We start from the raw sequence: 21,453 nt of genomic DNA on the forward strand, positions 1-21,453 counted from the left end.
TTCAGGCGTTTGGAAATTGCTCCCAAGGATGAACCAGACTTGCGGAGTTCTACAATTGTTTTTCTGAGGTCTTGGCTGATTTATTTTGATTTTCCCATGATGTCAAGCAACGTTTGAAGGTAGGCCTTGAAATACATCCACAGGTACACCTCCAATTGACCCAAATTATGTCAATTAGCCTATCAGAAGCTTCTGACCCACTGGAATTGTGATACAGTGAATTATAAGTGAAATAATCTGTCTGTAAACAATTGTTGGAAAAATTACTTGTGTCATACACAAAGTAGATGTCCTAACCAACTTTCCAAAACTATAGTTTGTTAACAAGAAATTTGTGGAGTGGTTGAAAAATGATTTTTAATGACTCCAACCAAAGTGTATGTAAACTTCCAACTTCAACTGTACATGTTATTCAATCATTGCACCTACACGAGTGTCTGCGTTGCCAGCTCTAAAATAGAAGTCAGTTGTATTTGTGTCGCTGAACGCGGTGCAAGTCTTGCCTCTCCCATCTCCTCATTGTTTATACCCACGTGGGTGATTGAAAGATGAACTGAGGTCGGTCGGTCGTCGTGGTACACTCTAAAAAGTAAAGGTTCCTGGAGTATCCTTTAGGGGTTCTTAAAATTTAAACTGTGGGGGAACCCCTATAAGTTCTTCGAAGAACCCTTGAAAAAGGGTTTTCAAATAACCCCTTATAATGGTTCCTCAAAGAACCTTTCTGGGTTCATTTTTTTAACTCCCTGTCCACCCTCCCTCCATTATAAAAAAAATGTTTTAATAATAATAATAACAATATTGACAATATTGATTTACATAATTCATTGTTTATTTAGTGGCACCACAAATGTGAATTAATATTTACAAAACAATTGACCAAACAAAACACATTAAACAATTGCAACATTTCTACAGACATGTCAGACCATAGTAAATAATACATTTACTTTGTATAGTGCTTTCCATTACAATTTTTTTTTTTTTGAAATAATGATTTACAATAAAAACAAGATACATTAAAAATGAATCATAGGTAAACTAACAATATTGTAGACTTGATGCTAAATACAGATGTTTTTGCTTTAGTGTGTGTCTGTGTCCTAAACCACTTAGTTATGTTAGGAAGTTTGCCATCTTTATGACCGGCCCTGGTAACTTCACCCCAACGTCTATTATCCCCAGAACACAGTAACTTAAGAATATAAGTGTTTTTCAGAAATGTTGGGGAAATTTAACTGAAAATAAAAGCCCTAGCAGAGCCCCAAGTCCCATTGGGGATGTCCTCTAGGGCGTGCATGTTCTCCCCATCAAAGGCCAGCGGGATTTCACTCTCATGGTGAAATGGATTTCCGCCGATGTGCAGTAAAAGAGTGGGGAGCGGTGAAATCTGTGTCAACAAAAGTAAGAAAAGATGAATACACATACAATTAACAAAGAACATAATAAATGTTCAGCTGTAGTTTTATATAAGCTTGCACACTTATGTTTATGAAGAAACAGATTATCTGTGCATAGGCATACCTTGTCACGGACATAAAGGCCACTCGGGTCCTCATTGAAGAGGTAGGGCAAGAGCAGGATCGCTGCTGTGGTCTCGAGTCCTAGTAAAGTAAAGCAATGATCTTACTACACTTGCTAATTTTATTGCAAAATACATTATAGAAAGGGAAGGAATAAGAGCAAATGCCTCTTCTGTATTGTCCTTCAGGAACTGTTGAAATAGCAGGATGATGTCTTCACCCCTGCCTCGCTACCTCTGCTAGTCCTTGATTTTTTTTTTGTCTATATCTATTCCATGAACTTGATTAATTTCTGAGAAGATCTGAAAAGATCTTTGCACACATTTGTATGCTAATAGATTTTAGTTTGTATTGACTGCTATGTAGGTTAAATGTACACTTCAAATGCAGCTGTCCTACAACATATCCTTACCTTCTTCTTGATCCCAATTCCATTGTGTCCATGTTCTGTCCTATAAGAATTTCAAAGGAAGAGAAAATGTGTGAAAGAGTAGTCTTACAAGCATTAAAAATATGTATATATATTTAAAAAATATTGAAAGACAAATGGCATCGACATACAATTTGATTTTAATTTATTTTACCTTTATTTATACAGGTTTTTTCTCATTAAGATAACATTTATTTTCCAAGAGAGACCTGTTGAGACAATTGAATGCAAAATAGAATAACATATTGGAGAAAGCACTAGCCAATACAGTACTGCCATACAGTTAAAGTACTGCCATATAGGCTTGAAAGATTATACGCAACATTTTGCTGAGTGGCAATACTGTGTTTGGATTCTGAAGGGCATGCATGTATACAAAAGAGGTCTAGTCACTACTAATACCATTATGCTTTGAATCTATAGCTACCATCTAAGCTATTCATTTCCCTCCACAAGGGGGCATACATGTAACCTTTCCAAAATGGGATAGTATTGTACATGTAATGTTATGCTCCCTTGTGAGTTCACAATAGTATTGCATGCTGTAGCAGGCTTTATAAAGAGGAAGCCCTCCATTGACCGATTAAGTTTGTTGCAACATCTCGTCTGGACAGGTCACCGTCCTTAGTTGGTTAGTTGGTGTCAACGAAGCTAATGTTAGCTAGTTCATTCTCACAAAAGTGAGAACTGCTCTAGATTGGAAACTTAAGTGTAAAACCATGGAAACAATATACAATATATGGGACTGAATATAGTTCAGGAAATAATACAAACCTAAACTCAGCAAAAAAAGAAACGCCCTCTCACTGTCAACTGCGTTTATTTTCAGCAAACTTAACATGTGTAAATATTTGTATGAACGTAACAAGATTCAACAACAGACATAAACTGACAAAGTTTCACAGACATGTGACTAACAGAAATTGAATAATGTGTCCCTGAACAAAGGGGAGGTTAAAATAAAAAGGTAACAGTCAGTACCTGGTGTGGCCACCAGCTGCATTAAGTACTGCAGTGCATCTCCTCCTCATGGACTGCACCAGATTTGCCAGTTCTTGCTGTGAGATGTTACCCCACTCTTCCACCAAGGCACCTGCAAGTTCCCGGACATTTCTGGGGGGGAATGGCCCTAGCCCTCACCCTCTGATCCAACAGGTCCCAGACGTGCTCAATGGGTTTGAGATCCGGGCTCTTCGCTGGCCATGGCTCTTCACTGACATTCCTGTCTTGCAGGAAATCACGCACAGAACGAGCAGTATGGCTGGTGGCATCGTCATGCTGGAGGGTCAGGATGAGCCTGCAGGAAGGGTACCACATGAGGGAGGAGGATGTCTTCCCTGTAATGCACAGCGTTGAGATTGCCTGCAATGACAACAAGCTCAGTCCGATGATGCTGTGACACACCGCCCCAGACCATGACGGACCCTCCACCTCCAAATCGATCCCGCTCCAGAGTACAGGCCTCGGTGTAATGCTCATTCCTTCGACAATAAACACGAATCCGACCATCAGCCCTAGTGAGACAAAACCGCGACTCGTCAGTGAAGAGCACTTTTTGCCAGTCCTGTCTGGTCCAGCGACTGTGGGTGTGTTCCCATAGGCGATGTTGTTGCCGGTGATGTCTGGTGAGGACCTGCTTTACAACAGGTCTACAAGCCCTCAGTCCAGCCTCTCTCAGCCTATTGCGGACAGTCTGAGCACTGATGGAGGGATTGTGCGTTCCGGTGTAACTCAGGCAGTTAATGTTGCCATCCTGTACCTGTCCCGCAAGTGTGATGTTCGGATGTACCGATCCTGTGCAGGTGTTGTTACACGTGGTCTGCCACTGCGAGGACGATCAGCTGTCCATCCTGTCTCCCTATAGCACCGTCTTAGGCGTCTCACAATACGGACATTGCAATTTATTGCCCTAGCCACATCTGCAGTTCTCATGTCTCCTTGCAGCATGCCTAAGGCACGTTCACGCAGATGAACAGGGACCCTGGGCATCTTTCTTTTGGTGTTTTTCAGAGTCAGTAAAAAGACCTCTTTAGTGTCCTAAATTTTCATAACTGTGACCTTAATTGCCTACCGTCTGTAAGCTGACCGTTCCACAGGCGCATGTTCATTAATTCAATCAATCAATGAAATCTATTTATAAAGCCCTTTTTACATCAGCTGATGTCACAAAGTGCTGTACAGAAACCCAGCCTAAAACCCCAAACAGCAAGCAATGCAGGTGTAGAAGCACGTTGGCTAGGAAAAACTCCCTAGAAAGGCCATGACCTAGGAAGAAACCTAGAGAGGAACCAGACTATGAGGGGTGGCCAGTCCTCTTCTGGCTGTGCCGGGTGGAGATTATAACAGAATATGGCCAAGACTTTCAAATGTTCGTAGATGACCAGCAGGGTCAAATAATAATAATCAGTGGTTGTCAAGGGTGCAACAGGTCAGCACCTCAGGAGTAAATGTCAGTTGGCTTTTCATAGCCGATCATTCAGAGTATCTCTACTGCTCCTGCTGTCTCTAGAGAGTTGAAAACAGCAAGTCTGGGACAGGTAGCACGTCCGGTGAACAGGTCAGGGTTCCATAGCAGCAGGCAGAACAGTTAACACTGGTGCAGCAGCACGGCCAGGTGGACTGGGGACAGCAAGGAGTCATCAGGCCTGAGGCATGGTCCTAGGGCTCAGGTCCTCCAAGAGAGAGAAAGAGAGAAAAAGAGGGGAAAAGTGAGAGAGAATTAGAGAGAGCATACTTAAATTCATACAGGACACCGGATAAGACAGGAGAAATACTCCAGATATAACAGACTGACCCTAGCCCCCCGACACATAAACTACTGCAGCATAAATACTGGAGGCTGAGACAAGAGGGGTCGGGAGACACTGTGGCCCCGTCCGACGATACCCCCGGACAGGGCCAAACAGGCAGGATTTAACCCCACCCACTTTGCCAAAGCACAGCCCCCACACCACTAGAGGGATATCTTCAACCACCAACTTACCCTCCTGAGACTAGGCCGAGTATAGCCCACAAAGATCTTCCCCACGGCACGAACCCAAGGAGAGGCGCCAACCCGAACAGGAAGATCACATCAGTGACTCAACCCATACAAGTGACGCACCCCTCCTAGTGACGGCATGGAAGAGCACCAGTAAGCCAGTGACTCAGCCTCCATAATAGGGTTAGAGGCAGAGAATCCCAGTGGAGAGAGGAGAACCGACCAGGCAGAGACAGCAAGGGCGGTGTGTTGCTCCAGTGCCTTTCCGTTCACCTTCACACTCCTGGGCCACACTCAATCATAGGACCTATGAAGAGATGAGTCTTCAGTAAAGACTTAAAGGTTGAGACCGAGTCTACGTCTCTCACATGGATAGGCAGACCATTCCATAAAAATTGAGCTCTATAGGAGAAAGCACTGCCTCCAGCTGTTTGCTTAGAAATTCTAGGGACAGTAAGGAGGCCTGCGTCTTGTGACCGTAGCGTACGTGTAGGTATGTACGGCAGGACCAAATCGGAAAGATAGGTAAGAGCAAGCCCATGTAATGCTTTGTAGGTTAGCAGTAAAACCTTGAAATCAGCCCTTGCCTTACCAGGAAGCCAGTGTAGAGAGGCTAGCACTTGAGTAATATGATCAAATTTTTTGGTTCTAGTCAAGATTCTAGCAGCCATGTTTAGCACTAACTGAAGTTTATTTAGTGCTTTATCCGGGTAGCTGGAAAGTAGAGCATTGCAGTAGTCTAACCTAGAAGAGACAAAAGCATGGATAAATTTTTCTGCATCATTTTGGACAGAAAGTTTCTGATTTTTGCAATGTTACATAGATGGAAAAAAGCTGTCCTTGAAACAGTCTTGATATGTTCGTCAAAAGAGAGATCAAGGTCCAGAGTAACGCAGAGGTCCTTCACAGTTATATTTGTTTATGGTTCATTGAACAAGCATGGGAAACAGTGTTTAAACCCTTTACAATGAAGATCTGTGAAGTTATTTAGATTTTTACAAATTATCTTTGAAAGACATGGTCCTAAAAAAGGGATGTTTCTTTTTTTGCTGAGTTTAGTTCTGCATAGTTAGGACATAACGTTATCTAGCTAGCTAACGCTACTGTGCTGTAGCTCATAACGCCAACAGTCAAACCCGGCTTTCTAATATTTACGTTAATTCTTCTGAACTATAGCTAACTAACGTGACAGCTAACCTTATGGAAGCTATTCACAGAAGACCATAATTATCTTTGTTATTCATTAATGTTTTATATTATTATAGACATTATTTTGATACATATTCAGAGCCAAACATCAACCCAACTTACCTTTTTAACTGTTGTCACATTCAAACTTGACATGAGCGTTTTCAGTTGCAAAGTTCCCCGAAGAACTCCAGCAACAATGGGGGTTCCTCGATGAACCCTACCTCCTAAGAAGTTCTTTGAAGAACCTTTTGGGGCTGTTAAGGTTCTTCGAGGATCTTAGAAGAACTCCAGTTGAACCCCTAATTTTTTGAGTGTAATAATATGAACGTTTGATGCCAATTGCCATATAAAGTCCAATGAAGAAAAGCCTGGAAGGAGGAGAGATGACTAGAAACGATTCGGTTGACCGACTGTCGGAGCAGAGGACCTTGTGCATTTCAGGTAAAATAACAACTCAACATTTATATCCCAGGACAAATTAGCTAGCAATAGTAAGCTAGCTAAATAGAACAAATTAGCTAGCAACTGCTAGCCTAATTGCCATAAATGTTTAATGCTTTTCGACCTGTCCCCAAATTAATATAACGTTAATTGGTTCAGAGTTTGTTTTGATATTTCAACCTGGTGGTCGTGATCGAGTTTGGTGTGGGGGGACAAAATAAATGTTATTTACGATCTGAGAAAAAATTGCCTTTTATAAACACATTTCTTGCAATTCTAAATAATTTTGCATGGCTGGAGACAAACAATATTTTTTTAATACCATAACAGAGCGTATAGCGTTTCAATCAGTGACGTCACTCGCTCTGAGACCTGAAGTGGTTGTTCCCCTTGCTCTGCAAGGGCTGTGGCTTTTGTGGCGCGATGGGTAACGATGCTTCGTGGGTGACTGTTGTTGATGTGTGCAGAGGGTCCCTGGTTCGAGCCCAGGTTGGGGCGAGGAGAGGGACGGAAGCTAAACTGTTAAAGGGGTAACAAGGGGTAGGCCTATGCTTTTAGCCATTTTCTTAACAGAAGCCACAATGCCCTCACATAACCCCTCAATTTGACCCCTGGTTTTAGCTTAACACAGCAAGCCTTTACTGACACTGAGATATTTAAGGAGTGCATGGTGACTGAAGGAATTGGCTGACAAAAATATGTGGATAATAGACTAGAATTTAGTCTGTCAAACAGGTAGGCCTACCTCTTATTTCTTGAATAGGAAGAAATAGGTTACAACACAAAGCCCTCCTGTTGTTTGTAGCCTAAAGTCAAATGAAGACTGTTTAAATGAATTATAGACCTTCTCGAATTAGCCTACTTTCAGAACCCATACGCTGTGCATCTCCGTGGCTGCCGATTCATAGTAATTCATGTAACTCTGATAAATAGGAGCTCTCCCTTTACCCCTCTCTCTCTCAATCAATAGGTCCACCAGATCATCGTACTAGCTGAGAGAACACCAGGAAGGAAGATGGCGGACTGAACGTAGTTATGTAGAGCACCTCAAGATAAAAACGTAATATTCAATATCGGTAAGTTAGACTGAATATTAGCACTACACATTCTGGTGGGTGACAAAAAAAATCTTAAGACTAGAGAAATGTATCGACAAATATTACGAAAACAAGCAACACCCAAACATAACGGAGAGTAAGACAGGGGAACCTATTTCAAAACGAAAACTTGACTCTTCTACAGACACAGACGATTTCATATTTTTACCACCGGGAATGGTAAAGGTCGAAACCGATCTGTTAAAATCAATAAATGACAAACTGGGTATACTTGAACTAGTCAGTAAGGATATAGAAGAGTTGAAGGTAAGCCTCGAGATGAGTGATGAAAAAGCTGCAACATTGGAGAAAGACACAAACAAGCTAAAAGGGACAGTCAATAAGATTAAAACCGAAGTTAATGAACTTAAAAAGGAGAGCACCGTTCTGAGAGAAGCCTTACTTGACATACAGACTAATTTAGATCCATGAGAGAGAATCTGGCACTTACAGGTATCCAAGAGAAATAAGGAGAAGTTCCTGAATCTGTAGTCAGAGAGTTCCTCCTTACAGCGCTTCAGATTCCATGCGAAGCTATCGAGAACATCCAACTTGAACATGTACACTGTTTCGGACAGAGAGGGCAGAGGTATGAACACCCAATCGTTGCCAAATTTGCTTTCTTTAAAGATACAATAATGGTTAAAAGCCTGGGTAAATTACTTGCTGGCACGAAAAGTGGCATGAATGACCAGTTCCCAAAGGAAATTGCAGAACGGCGTAAAGTTGTTCTGTATCCAATTTCCAAGGAAAATAGATTAAAAGGGAAACGAGTAGCTCTCGTCGTCGATAAACTATATATTGATAACCAGTTGTTCAGAGACACAAAGACTACTCCATGGCTATTTAGATGAGAAAAATAATGAAACACACAATTCTAGCCCGGTTATGGATTGTAATAATACAACAAAAAATATAGCTTTTATATATATCTTCAAATATAACTAATTGGAACACAAAAGCACTAATTCAACATGGTGAAGATAACAACTCAGTCAACAGAAGGCACAGTATGTGTGGTGTGTGATTTTTGGTGATTGGGAAAGTTTGGCGTTGAGTGAGCAAGGAAATGGTTGCATATCCCAGAACCAATGTATTGCTGTGAGCAGGGGTTGTGAGAGAGCTTTCAATGTTGTTCAGATGATGGATAAACTTTTTATAATGAATTATACATTATTTATTGTCCTATCATGGTGGAACAGCGTTTTAAAATAAATTATACATTAATGTATTTATTGTCCTATCATGGGGAACACATTAAGAAAAAAAATGTATACATCTAATTTATGTATTTATGATCCTATATTGATGGAAAGGTCCACAACCCTATACCCTATACACCCAGCTGAATGAACCTAACTGTTTTATGGGCCTGCTGTAAGCGGTCCGTATGTAGCCAAAATGCGGTCAGAGACCTAGAGCAGCACTGCCCCCTCAAGATTCTGAGCCTGCTTGGCAGGGTTGGTCCTGCAAAGCCAAAGCCCCCCTAAAGGGAGAGCATAATATACAAGGAAATTCTCAAAGCTGCTAATGAGAACCTTCACGACCTTGTACCTAGCCGATGGGGTGCCCCCACCCAGGCAGTGGCAGTCCCCATTTTTTTGCACAGTTTTGCAGGCCTTCTCATACAGCTGCAACTGTATATGCATTCGTAAATTAAGACTTTTCTTGAGTTGGGCTCTGGGATGGTGCAACTGTTGAGAATGTGAGCCTATGGTTGTGTGGGGGAAAGGGGTTGAGTGTGTATGAGTGTGTATGAGTGTGTGGGTGTTTGTGTGTGTCACACAACTGTTGCGAGGGAGTAAAAGATGTTAGGGACATTATAGGATGATTCACAATAATTGTTTGCAATAATGTAATTTTGGTAATGGCGAGACTGGTGAGAGGTAAAATCCTTTGCATAAATTGCCTACATTACTACAAATATTAATAGCTAATTATGGAAAATAAGAAATAGGATTTTTAAAATATATATTTTTTTTTGATGGCTATATATAATACAAATCGAGGTGAGGGCGATGGAAATGCATTTGGCGGTTGATCTACTTCTGTTCTGTAAATGGCACTGTGTGCTCTTTTTGAACGATGGATCCCAGTCTCTTCAGGGCTATGGGATCTGGGGTGTCGGCGATGGTCCGCCGGGCATTGGGATGACAACCCAACTCGGGATGAGGAGGGCTTTTATCGGGTGGAATAGTGGGGACCAATTGGAGGTTTACTTAGTAGCAATGCAAATATCATGGTACAGCTATATAGACACTCAATCATCATGTTACTTTTTAATGGTATGTTTACAAACGTATATTTTGATAAATATAATTTAAAGTTGCCTCATTATGGTAAGTGGTGAAATAAGTATAGCCAGTTGTATAATTGTAATGGCTTAGCAGATAATAAGAAAAGATGATCAGTATTTACCTGGCTAAAAGAAAAGGAATATAATATCTATTGTTTACAGGAAACTCATTCAACGATTTTAGATGAAGTTTTGTGGAAAAAGGAATGGGGGGTGATGGTATATTGATTAAATATATTTCTCCCATGGGCAAAGAAATTCAAAAGGGGTGATGGTATTAATTAACAGTAATTTTGATCCAAATGTGCAAATTGTCCAAACAGATCATCAAGGTAGATGGATTATTTTAAATATGTTATTGGACAATAAACAGATATGGCTTATTAACCTATACGGTCCAAATAATGATGATCCAAGCTTCTTTGAAAATATATATAAGAATTTATCAAGTCTACAAGCAACACTAGACTCTATTATTATGGTGGGAGATTTTAATACGGTCTTAAATGCCTCTATGGACCGGAAAGGAAATCACACTACAAACTATCACCCTCAGGCACTTAAGGTAATCATGAATGTTATGGATATATTGGAATTAGTGGATAGCGGACCTAGTGAGATAGCGACGACTAGCTTGATTAAGTCTCCGCCATGTATATCTCAATACATGGCGGAGGCTTAATCAAGCTAGTCGTCTTGATTACTTTCTTATGTCATTTTCTCTGGCACCAAAAGTTTAAAAAGTGTTGATAGGGGACAGAATGTGGTTGGATCATCACATAATTGGCATATATATTACTTTTACAGAGTTTCCACGTGGGCGAGGATATTGGATATTTAATCAAAGCCTACTAGATGATAAATTGTTTAGAACTAGGACAGAAGATTTTATAACGAACTTTTTCAGACATAACATAGGTAACAGCAGATCCCCTTATTGTATTGGACACTTTTAAATGTGCCTTTAGAGGCCATGCAATTCAGTAATCATCTATAAAACAAAAGCAATTTAGATCAAAAGAGTCCATATTAACAAAGGAAATTGAAGGACTAACAGTACAGTTAGATAGCAATAAAAACTGTAGCATAGAGGCACAGAATAAGTTCGAGGAAAAACACAAAGAAATGGAGGAACTTATTGAAGAAAGATCCAGTGTAATATATTATAAAAATGAAGTGAACTGGATGGAATATCGAGAAAAATGCACCAAAATCTTTTTCAATCTTCAGTATAGAAATGCTACCAATTTTTTTCCCTAATAATAATGTAACATTAACATCTGTACAGAAAGACTCATGTTCACATGAGGCTGAGTTCACATGAGGCTGAGTTTTCCCAGCCTCAGGCCAAATTACAGAGGAGGAACTTCTGGATGCAATTAAAGCTTTTAAGGCTGGGAAAACTCCAGGGCTGGATGGCATACCAGTGGAAGTATGCCAAACCTTTTTTGATATACTCAGAGGACCATTCTTAGCATGTTTTAATCACTCCTATATAAAATGGTAGATTATTGGACACGCAACCAACAAGAAGGTCTGATATCATTATTACTGAAATAGGACTCAAGTGGTATATATAAAGATCTTGTCCTTTTAAAAAATTACACTTCAAAAAAATCATAGCTAAATGCTTGGTGCATAGAATTAAAAAAGTATTATCAGATATTATTCATCCTAATCAGACAAGTTTTTTACATGGACGATACATTGGAGATAATATAAGATAAGTACTGGAAACAATAGAATACTATGAAATATCGTGGACACCAGGCCTGGTTTTCATAGCTGATTTTTTGATTAAAGTACGACTGGAGTTTATATATAAATGCCTAGAATATTTCAATTTCTCTTATAAAATGGGTTAAAGTTATGTGTAGTAACTCTAGGTGTAAAATAGTAAATAATGGCTACATCTCAGAAAGTTTTAAACTATCTAGAGGAGTAAAACAAGGTTGTCCACTATCGGCATATCTATTTATTATTGCCATCGAATGTTAGCTGTTAAAATTAGATCCAACAATAATATTAAGGGATTAGAAATCCATGGCTTAAAAACAAAGGTGTCATTGTACGCTGATGATTCATGTTGTTTTCTTTTAAAACCACAATTAGAATCACTCCACGTCCTCATAGAGGATCTAGATACTTTTGTTATCCTCTCTGGATTAAAACCAAATTATGATACTATATTACATATTGGATGACAAAAAAAATGCTAATTTAACATTACCGTGTAGTTTACTAATAAAATGGTCTGACATGGATGTGGACATACTCGGTATACAAATCCCCCAAAAAAGAAATGACCTCACTCCAATACATTTTTTATAGAAAGTTAGCAAAAATAGATAAGATCTTGCTACCATGGAAAGGAAAATACCTGTCTATTTGTGGAAAAATCACCCTGATTTAACTCTTTAATCATGTCACAGTTGACCTATTTGCTTATGGTTTTGCCTACACCTAGTGTGCCTACACATAGACGTCACTCTATCCAGTCCTTTATATGAACAAGGAATATTCCATTTTATTTGGAATGGCAAGGCAGACAAGTAAACCGGCCTATTGATATAACGAATATGAATTTGGAGGGCAGAAATGATTAAATATTAAAGCATTAGACCTCTCACTAAAGGCATCAGTCATACAAACGTTATACTTAAATCCAAACTGGTTCTCTAGTAAATTGGTAAGAATGTCTTACCTCATGTTCAAGAATGGCCTTTTTCCGTTTATTCAGATTACAACTGCTCACTTTCGGTTGTTTGAAAAGGAAAGAATCTCCAAAATATCGTTATTTTTTAAACAAGCCTTAGAAAGTTGGTTGCAATTTCAGTTTAATCCACCTGAAAAGACAAAACAAATAACACAACAAATATTGATATTGATTAAAAAAACATATTTTTCGATGAAATGTTTAAAAAAGGTATAATTTTTGTGAATGATATCATAAATAGGACTGGTGGAGTTATGTCACACATGCAGCTAACACAGACATATGGAAATGTCTGCTTTACCCAAAATTACAACCAACTAATTGCAGCGTTACCACAAAAATGGAAGAGGCAAGTAGAATGGGAAAAAAGTAAGGAACTTGTATGTTGGCCCAGTATTAAAGAACATAAATGGTTAATAAAGAGAAGTGTGATAAATAAAAACATATACCAATTAAATTTAAGGACAAAAAAATTGACAGCTGTGCCATATAAATTGCTAAATAGTTGGGAAGAGATTTTTGATATACCCATTCCATGGCACATGGTTTATGAATTGACATGCAAAACAATGCCGGATTCAAAACTTCGAATTTTTCAATTTAAATTACAATACAAAATTCTTCCAACCAATAGAATGTTATATATATGGGGGATACAATCTTCCCAGCTCTGCAGATTTTGCTGTGAGAAGGCAGAGTCATTTGATCATTTATTTTGGTATTGTTCATATGTAGCTCGTTTTTGGTCACAGGTCCAGGAATGGCTGAAGAATTGCAACATTTGCCTAGAAATAACGCTGAAGATAGCAATACTGGATCTGAAAAGCCATAGTCAATCAATCAATAATATAATAATTATTTTAGCAAAAATGTTTATCTTTAATTTACAATCTGTAGAAGCTATGAGAATAGAAAGGTTCAGTACTTTTGTGAAGCATCACAGCACAGTTGAAAAAGATATGGCAAATAGAAATCCAAAATGGATGGTGTTAAGAGATAGATGGGAGGGGTTGAATGGAGCTGAAGGGTGGGACTAATAACAAGATAACCAATGTAAAATATACAGGGTCTGTAAAATTTATATAGGTTCAGAGTTTTTGTGAAATAGCACAGTTACAAATATAAATCAAACTGGATGGACATCCGAAATAGAGGAAGGACTAAAAACAAACAAAATGTAACTATTGTAAAATAGATTATGTCTGTAGAATGTGTATAATATGTATAAACTGAAGGTAGAAGCCTAAGTGTTACTGTTTATTAGTTTACTCCAATTGGGGGAAGGGTGGTAGGGTTTGCGGGGAATAATAAAGGTATATTCTAAAAAAAGTATGTACATCTATATAGGTATGTGTATGTATATATGTGTATATATATGTATATGTATGGGTATGCACGTGTATGTATATGGATATTTACCCCAAAAATATATGGGGGATTGGAAATGATGCAGACAATTACATTGATGGAAGCAACAATCTTTCTGCAATATTAAGCTGATCCACCCCTAAAAATTAAAAATATTAAAATAAAAAAAAACAACAACTGATAAATAACCTTGTTATGGGCAACAAAACATATTGTTTTTATTAAGATCAATTATAGAAGTAGAAAGCTTATCTTTGGTCTTCCTTCTCATCTTCGCGCTCTCCCAAATGAACAGGACATCAGTAGGCCTAGTTCACGAGCACAGATATTGATTTATTTTTACAAATAAAACAATATTTTCAGAAGAAGCCTTTGACTCGCTTTCTTAAGTGCTAACATGCACAGCGCCGCCATTGGTTAGGCAGTACAAACATTTTTACATCATCAAGAGCAGAGCAGGGCTCATGATTGGGATAGCCTATCCATTGCAGTGTGTAATGTAGTGTGTAAAACTCAGGGAGGAAGAAGATTTTCTTAGAAATATAATTCTGAGCATGCTCTTTGTATAGCCTAGGTCTCATTTGATTGAGGTCACACTAGTATTAGAGGCTTTGGTTTTTCCATTAATATTTTGAGGTTGGACGTTAGCATGTTAGCACGTGGGGTTGCACAGATTTGGGTCACCTTGTTAGTCAGTAGGTGTTACACCTGTGCTGATTTGTAATCTCGTTAGTGGGAAGGTGTTTCATCTGTGCTGGTCCAGTTGATATTTAGGAGTGGCTGGCCCAGTACTCCAGTTGTCTTAAGAGATGTGGAGGGTTAGCACCTTTAGTTGACTCTCCCTGTTTGATTTCTAGACAAACAATCCTTTATCTGATCTTCCCTGTTTTTGTCTTTCTCAATCATTTTGGTTTGCTTCCTGTCTTTAAGTTTGGTGTGGGTATTTATTTTGTTAGCCGATTAACGGGCAAATTTTGTGGGCGCCCACGGTGGGTGTCTTTCAGGTCCCAAAAGGTCCCCAAGAACATCAGGCCTTTATGGTAGACTGGCCAGGCGGAAGCCACTCTTCAGTAAAAGGCACATAACAGCCCTTGGAATTTGCCAAAAGGCACCTAAAGGACTCTCAGAGCATGATCCAAGATTCTCTTGTCTGATAAAACCAATGTTGAACTCTTTGGCCTGAATGCCAAGCACCAAGTCTGGAGGAAACCTGGCACCATCCCTATGGTGAAGCATGGTGGTGGCAGCATCATGCTGCGGGGATGTTTTTCAGAGGCAGGGACTGGGAGGCTAGTCAGGATCGAGGGAAAGATGAACGGAGCAAAGTACAGAGAGATCCTTGATGAAAACCTGCTCCAGAGTGCGCTCAGGACCTTAGACTGGGGCGATGGTTCACCTTCCAACAGAACAACGACCCTTACCACACAGCCAACACAACACAGGAGTGGCTTTGGGGCATGTCTCTGAATGTCCTTGAGTGGCCCAGCCAGAGCCTGGACTTGAACACGATCGAACATCTCTGGAGAGACCTGAAAGGTATGCCAAGCGTGTAGCGTCATACCCAAGAAGACTCGAGGCTGTAATCTCTGCCAAAGGTGCTTCAACAAAGTACTGAGTAAAGGGTCTGAATACTTATGTAAATGTTATATTTCTGTTTTGGTTTTTGTAAACATTTCTAAAAACCTGTTTTTGCTTTGTCATTATGGGGTATTGTGTGTAGATTGATGAGGGGAATTTTTTTTTAAATCAATTTTAGAATGAGGCCGTAACGTAGAAAAATTTGCAAAAGGTCAAGGGGTCTGAATACTTTCTGAATGCACTGTATATGTTTGATGGATTTTTTTCTATTTATATCTGAATCCGATGCAGTCAGACACTCATAACACCTCGTTTCATGGGTGAAACGATATAGTTTTATGGATGAAAGTTACCCCTACGCCATTTGAGCTATTCTATCATCTTGGAAACACTATACTTTATCTCAGGGTCATCCCATAGCACTTCATGACCTGACATTGACCATTTTATTTGTCATCCCTTTTATTTATTTTTTATTTAACCTTTATTTAACTAGGCGAGTCAGTTAAGAACAAATTCTTATTTACAATGACGGCCTACCCCGGCCAAACCCGGACGTCGCTGGGCCAGTTGTGCGCTGCCCTATGGGACTTCCAATCACGCCGGTTGTGATACAGCCTGGAATTGAACCAGGGTCTGTAGTGACGCCTCTAGCACTGATATGCAGTGTCTTAGACCGCTGCGCCACTCGGGAGAGAAGTGGTGCAGTTTGCAACTGTCAATTAAGGTTGTCTGCTGTTTGCAAAGTGAAACATCCATGTGTGTGTAACAAGGAAGATGTGCCACTTTTGAAATAAATTAATGTTTTTTTTTCCTGTAACAGCTGTTATGTTCGTGTACTGTGGGATATTGTCTGTCTCCAACAAGCCCTTGATAAATTACCATAGTTGAAATCTTCAGTAGGACGTCACTCTATCCAGTCCTTTAGCTGGATTCCTTATGATCACAAATGACGACCTGATATTCTAGGTAACTTAAAACGCCATTGGTCTGTCTGCCTGTGCAATGAGACACCCCCTGAGAGAGAGAGGTGATACCACAACCTGGATCAATGTCTCAAATGATGAAAAATGGATGCATGGCACAAGGGTTTATGGTACTTATGGCTTTAACAGGTGAGAAACAGTATTGACTTTCCACTAAGGGGAGTGATTACTTAAAGAGCCAATATCAAATGGAGAAAGAGCGGAGGTTATTTACATGTTTTACCATAGTAATGATGAGTTAGGGCAGTGTTTCCGCTCCATTTCCAGCTGTACCTTAACATTCTATGTCTGTGACCTTGTGAGGCTCTCAGCTCTTCTCTGGGAGATTGTCTTAAGGTTTCTAGCTCGCATAGGGCATTCCTTCCCCTTCACATCTACATATCACTCACTTTCAGACTATACAGCATTTGAATTAAGAGAATGTCAATTCTTGATTTTATATAGAACATCTATAGTTTCATAGAACCAACAAACCATTCCAGTATGTGTGGAATCATCTTCCCTTCCTGGAATGGTTTTTCTTCCCACACACCTTTTTTTTACCTCCAGGTCACTCATTATTCATTTCTCTGAGCATATGTCTGTTAACATAAGCCTGGTGTCAGCAGCAAACATTTACTCACACTACAGATGTCGGGTCTTAATTTGGCCCCTTTCATCGCAGGAAGAAAATAATCCTGCAGCTGGAGAATTTGAATGAATATTGAATATTTAGAATCACCAACAGCAGCTGGATGCAGTGTTTGTACGCCACTAACATTTAAACAATTTATTTTAAATTGTCACACACCGGATATGTGCAGTGACATAAGTTGTTTTACAGGATCAGCCATATTAGTACGGTGCCCCTGGAGCTAATTAGGGTTAAGTGCCTTGCTCAAGGGCACATTGACAGATTTTTCACCTTGTAGGCTACATGCAGGCTTCAGAGCATCTTGTGTGGATTATAATAAATTGACATTTATAGGGAGTAGATGTATTTTTTGTTAGGAAAAATCTTATTTAAAAAAAATCTATTGTATTGTTATAGTTTCAAGGAAACCAATAGTCAGAATAAATGTAATGTTGCTTCAGTGCCTGTGTGGTCCAGTGGTTACAGGTGCTGACCCCACCACACATTATGCCAGAGTTGGCATGCGTTTGAATCTGGCCCACTACTGCTCTTTGAATTTTTGGAGGAACAAGTACTTTTCTAGTTACGTTCAGTGGGCTGTACTTGTACTCTTATTCAAGTAATTGCTGAAGGAAGTAACTTACTTTTTACTCTGTTACATTTGACCAAATCATTTCATGGACCAGCCCAACAAAAGAAAATACCCCTTCAAAGTGGAAAGGAGAGGTTCAGAAGAGAAGGAGGATGGGGGTAAATCTGGTTTTGTCTAGAAGGGATACAGCTTTTGATTTAAAAAAAATATTTCGTAGCAGGTTAAGAGAACTTATGCAGCAGGTTAGGATAATTAATGTAGTGGGTTAGGAGGAGTAGGTTAAGGTTAGGAAAAGGGTTAGGGTTAGCTAAAATGTAAAAGAAATGTCAGAACTGTATCCATCTACGCATGACGGGTAAATCCTACCTTGGCAGAAAAAAAATGATTGAGTTGCCTTTGGCAATTGATATCTGTTTGATTATTTATTAATTAAATGATTCTTACCTGATCTTTCATGATATTTCATTCTGAGTGAAATTCTACATCTCATTTGGTGTATATCTTTTTGCATGCATTCACCATCACATGTAGCAGTCAAAATTTTGGATACACCTACTCATTCAATAGTTTTTCTTTATTTGTACTATTTCCTACATTGTAGAATAACAGTGAAAATTGGATATGGGATCATGTAGTAACCAAGAAAGTGTTAAACAAATCAAAAAATATTTATATTTTAGATTCTTCAAAGTAGCCACCCTTTGTCTTGTTGACAGCTTTGCACACTGTTGGCATTCTCTCAACCAGCTTCATGAGGTAGTCACCTGGAATGCATTTCAATTAACAGGAGTGCCTTGTTAAAAGTTCCTTCTTAATGTGTTAACAGCTTCTATCCCCAAGCCATAAGACTCCTGAACAGCTAATCAAATGGCTACCCGGACTATTTGCATTGTTCTCCCCGCCCCTCCCCCATTTTTACACGGCTGCTACTCTGTTTATTATCTATGCATAGTCACTTTACCTCTACCTACATGTACATATTACCTCAATTACCTCAACAAACCTGTGCCCCCGCACATTGACTCTGTCGCGGTACTCCCTGTATATAGGCTCGCTACTATCATTTTATTGTTGCTCTTATTTGTTTTTTGCTATTTTCTTCTTTTTAATTAAAATTTAAAATGTAATTTATTTTTTACTTCAGTTTATTTTAAGAAAGTATTTACTAACACTTATTTTTCTTAAATTGTATTGTTGGTTAAGGGCTTGTAAGTAAGCATTTCACTGAAAGGTCTACACCAGTTGTATTCAGCGCAAGTGATAACATTTGATTTGATCGATATAAGAAAGCGATACAAGAAATCTCAGGAAATATATATATTTTTTTATACGTATTTAACCCCTTTTTTGTTGGCACAAAACTACTTCTATACTTCCAGTAATTGTTTTAACCTGTACTGGGTTACCTTCAGACGAGTCCCGTGACACTTGTGGGGGTTGTAGAGAAAAATGGGGAACACCATCGTGTTTGAGAGTCTCCCCTTTCCATAAGGTTGGTTGTTTAGCATCAAAACCGACGCGTGTGCAACTATGTGGCAAAACAGACAGGGTTCGCTTAGATTGTTGATAACAATATATAGTCTCCCTTATGTTTATTGAAAACAAATAAAGTTGCACAATGAGCACTTGTCTCTCAAAGACATTGTTACAGTTGTTGGTAAGCAAATTTTAGCCATATTAGCATAGACGTGACATCAGTCAAAACAAGACAAAACAAACAAGAACAAGATTAAACGAGCTAAAACAAGCTATTTACGATTCACCACATGGCAGTTTCTTGTCATTGTTGCTAGCTATCTGGCCCTCCAGAACCATAACAACACATGGCCTTCTGCCCCTTTGAAGCATGAGCATTGTTTTCGTTACATTGTCAGCTAGCCCAAGATGTACTCTGAATCCTTAAGAGTCTATCGACGCACCCTTGTATCAATTCAGGTAACAACATTTTTTAAATCCCCATCAAAATCTGTCAGTTTAAGCAATTGTTTTTTTTTCACCCACCATATTCGCCAATGTCTGCCTTCCGCATCTGTTGTGGAAGGTGGCCGAACTACAGCTGTGTTTGTCTGACCACGAGACATCGCAAAAATAGGTTTTCTCACGAAAACGTCCGTAGCATCTGAACGGTTTAGCCTAAAAACTATTATGACCACTCTATGGAAAGGGGTAGACTCGAACACGGGACTCGTCTGAAGGTAACCTATACAAAGGAATGGAAATATGGAGGTAGTTTTGTGCCCCAAAAAACAAGGGGTTAAATATGTGTAAAAAAAAAATATATATATATATATATACTACCGTTCAAAAGTTTGGGGTCACTTAGAAATGTCCTTGTTTTTGAAAGAAAAGAATTTTTTTTGTCCATTTAAAATAACATAAAATTGATCAGAAAAACAGTGTAGACATTGTTAATATTATAAATTACTATTGTAGCTGGAAACGGCAGATTTTTTTTATGGAGTATCTACATAGGCGTACAGAGGCCCATTATCAGCAACCTTCACTCCTGTGTTCCAATGTCACGTTGTGTTAGCTAATCCAAGTTTATCATTTTAAAAGGCTAATTGATCATGAGAAAACCATTTTGCAATTATGTTAGCACAGCTGTAAACTGTTGTTTTGTTTAAACAAGCAATAAAATTGTCCTTCTTTAGACTAGTTGAGTATCTGGAGCATCAGCATTTGTGGGTTCGATTACAGGCTCAAAATGGTCAGAAACAAATAATTTTCTTCTGAAACTCGTCAGTCTATTCTTGTTCTGAGAAATGAAGGCTATTCCATGCGAGAAATTGCCAATAAACTGAAGATCTCGTACAACGCTGTGTACTACTCCCTTCACAGAACAGCGCAAACTGGTTCCAACCAGAATAGAAAGAGGAGTGGGAGGCCCCGGTGCACAACTGAGCAAGAGGACAAGTACATTAGACTGTCTAGTTTGAGAAACAGATGACTCACAAGTCCTCAACTGGCAGCTTCATTCAATAGTACCCGCAAAACACCAGTATCAACGTCAACAGTGAAGAGGCGACTCCGGGATGCTGGCCTTTTTAGGTATAGTTGCAAAGAAAAAGTCATATCTCAGACTGGCCAATACAAACAAAAGATTAAGATGGGCAAAAGAACACAGACACTGGACAGAGGAAGATTGGAAAAAAGTGTTATGGACAAACAAATCTAAGTTTGAGGTGTTCGGATCACAAAGAAGAACATTCATGAGACGCAGAAAAAATGAAAAGATGCTGGAGGAGTGCTTGATGCCATCTGTCAAGCATGGTGGAGGCAATGTGGTGGTCTGGGGTGCTTTGGTTGTGGTAAAGTGGGAGATTTGTACAGGGTAAAAGGGATCTTGTAGAAGGAAGGCTATCACTCCATTTTGAAACGCCATGCCATACCCTGTGGACGGCGCTTAATTGGAGCCAATGTCCTACAACAGGACAATGACCCAAATAACTATTTCGTTAAGCTTGACCGTAAGAAGTGCCCATCAAGCCAATCCAACTTGTGGGAGGTGCTTCAGGAAGCATGGGGTGAAATCTCTTCAGATTACCTCAACAAATTGACAACTAGAATGCCAAAGGTCTGCAATGTAATTGCTGCAAATGGAGGATTCTTTGACGAAATCAAAGTTTGAAGGACACAAATTAT

The 21,453-nt window shown here is 39.2% G+C and overlaps 1 long non-coding RNA gene across 2 annotated transcripts; it reads right to left on the minus strand.

Annotated features, from left to right (window-relative positions):
- Nucleotides 1–842: 842 nt before the first annotated feature.
- On the minus strand, nt 843–20,012 carry LOC139541779 (uncharacterized). Of its 2 annotated transcripts, XR_011668408.1 has the most exons (6): nt 19,810–20,012; nt 12,660–12,801; nt 2,105–2,159; nt 1,933–1,972; nt 1,522–1,601; nt 843–1,387 (listed from the first exon to the last, which is right to left on the minus strand). It is a non-coding gene; the product is annotated as an uncharacterized lncRNA (long non-coding RNA). The 2 variants fall into 2 exon arrangements; XR_011668409.1 differs by lacking the exon at nt 12,660–12,801.
- Nucleotides 20,013–21,453: the final 1,441 nt, after the last annotated feature.

This window comes from Salvelinus alpinus, chromosome 16 (genome assembly GCF_045679555.1).
Source record: "Salvelinus alpinus chromosome 16, SLU_Salpinus.1, whole genome shotgun sequence".
NCBI classification, from domain to species: Eukaryota; Metazoa; Chordata; class Actinopteri; order Salmoniformes; family Salmonidae; genus Salvelinus; species Salvelinus alpinus.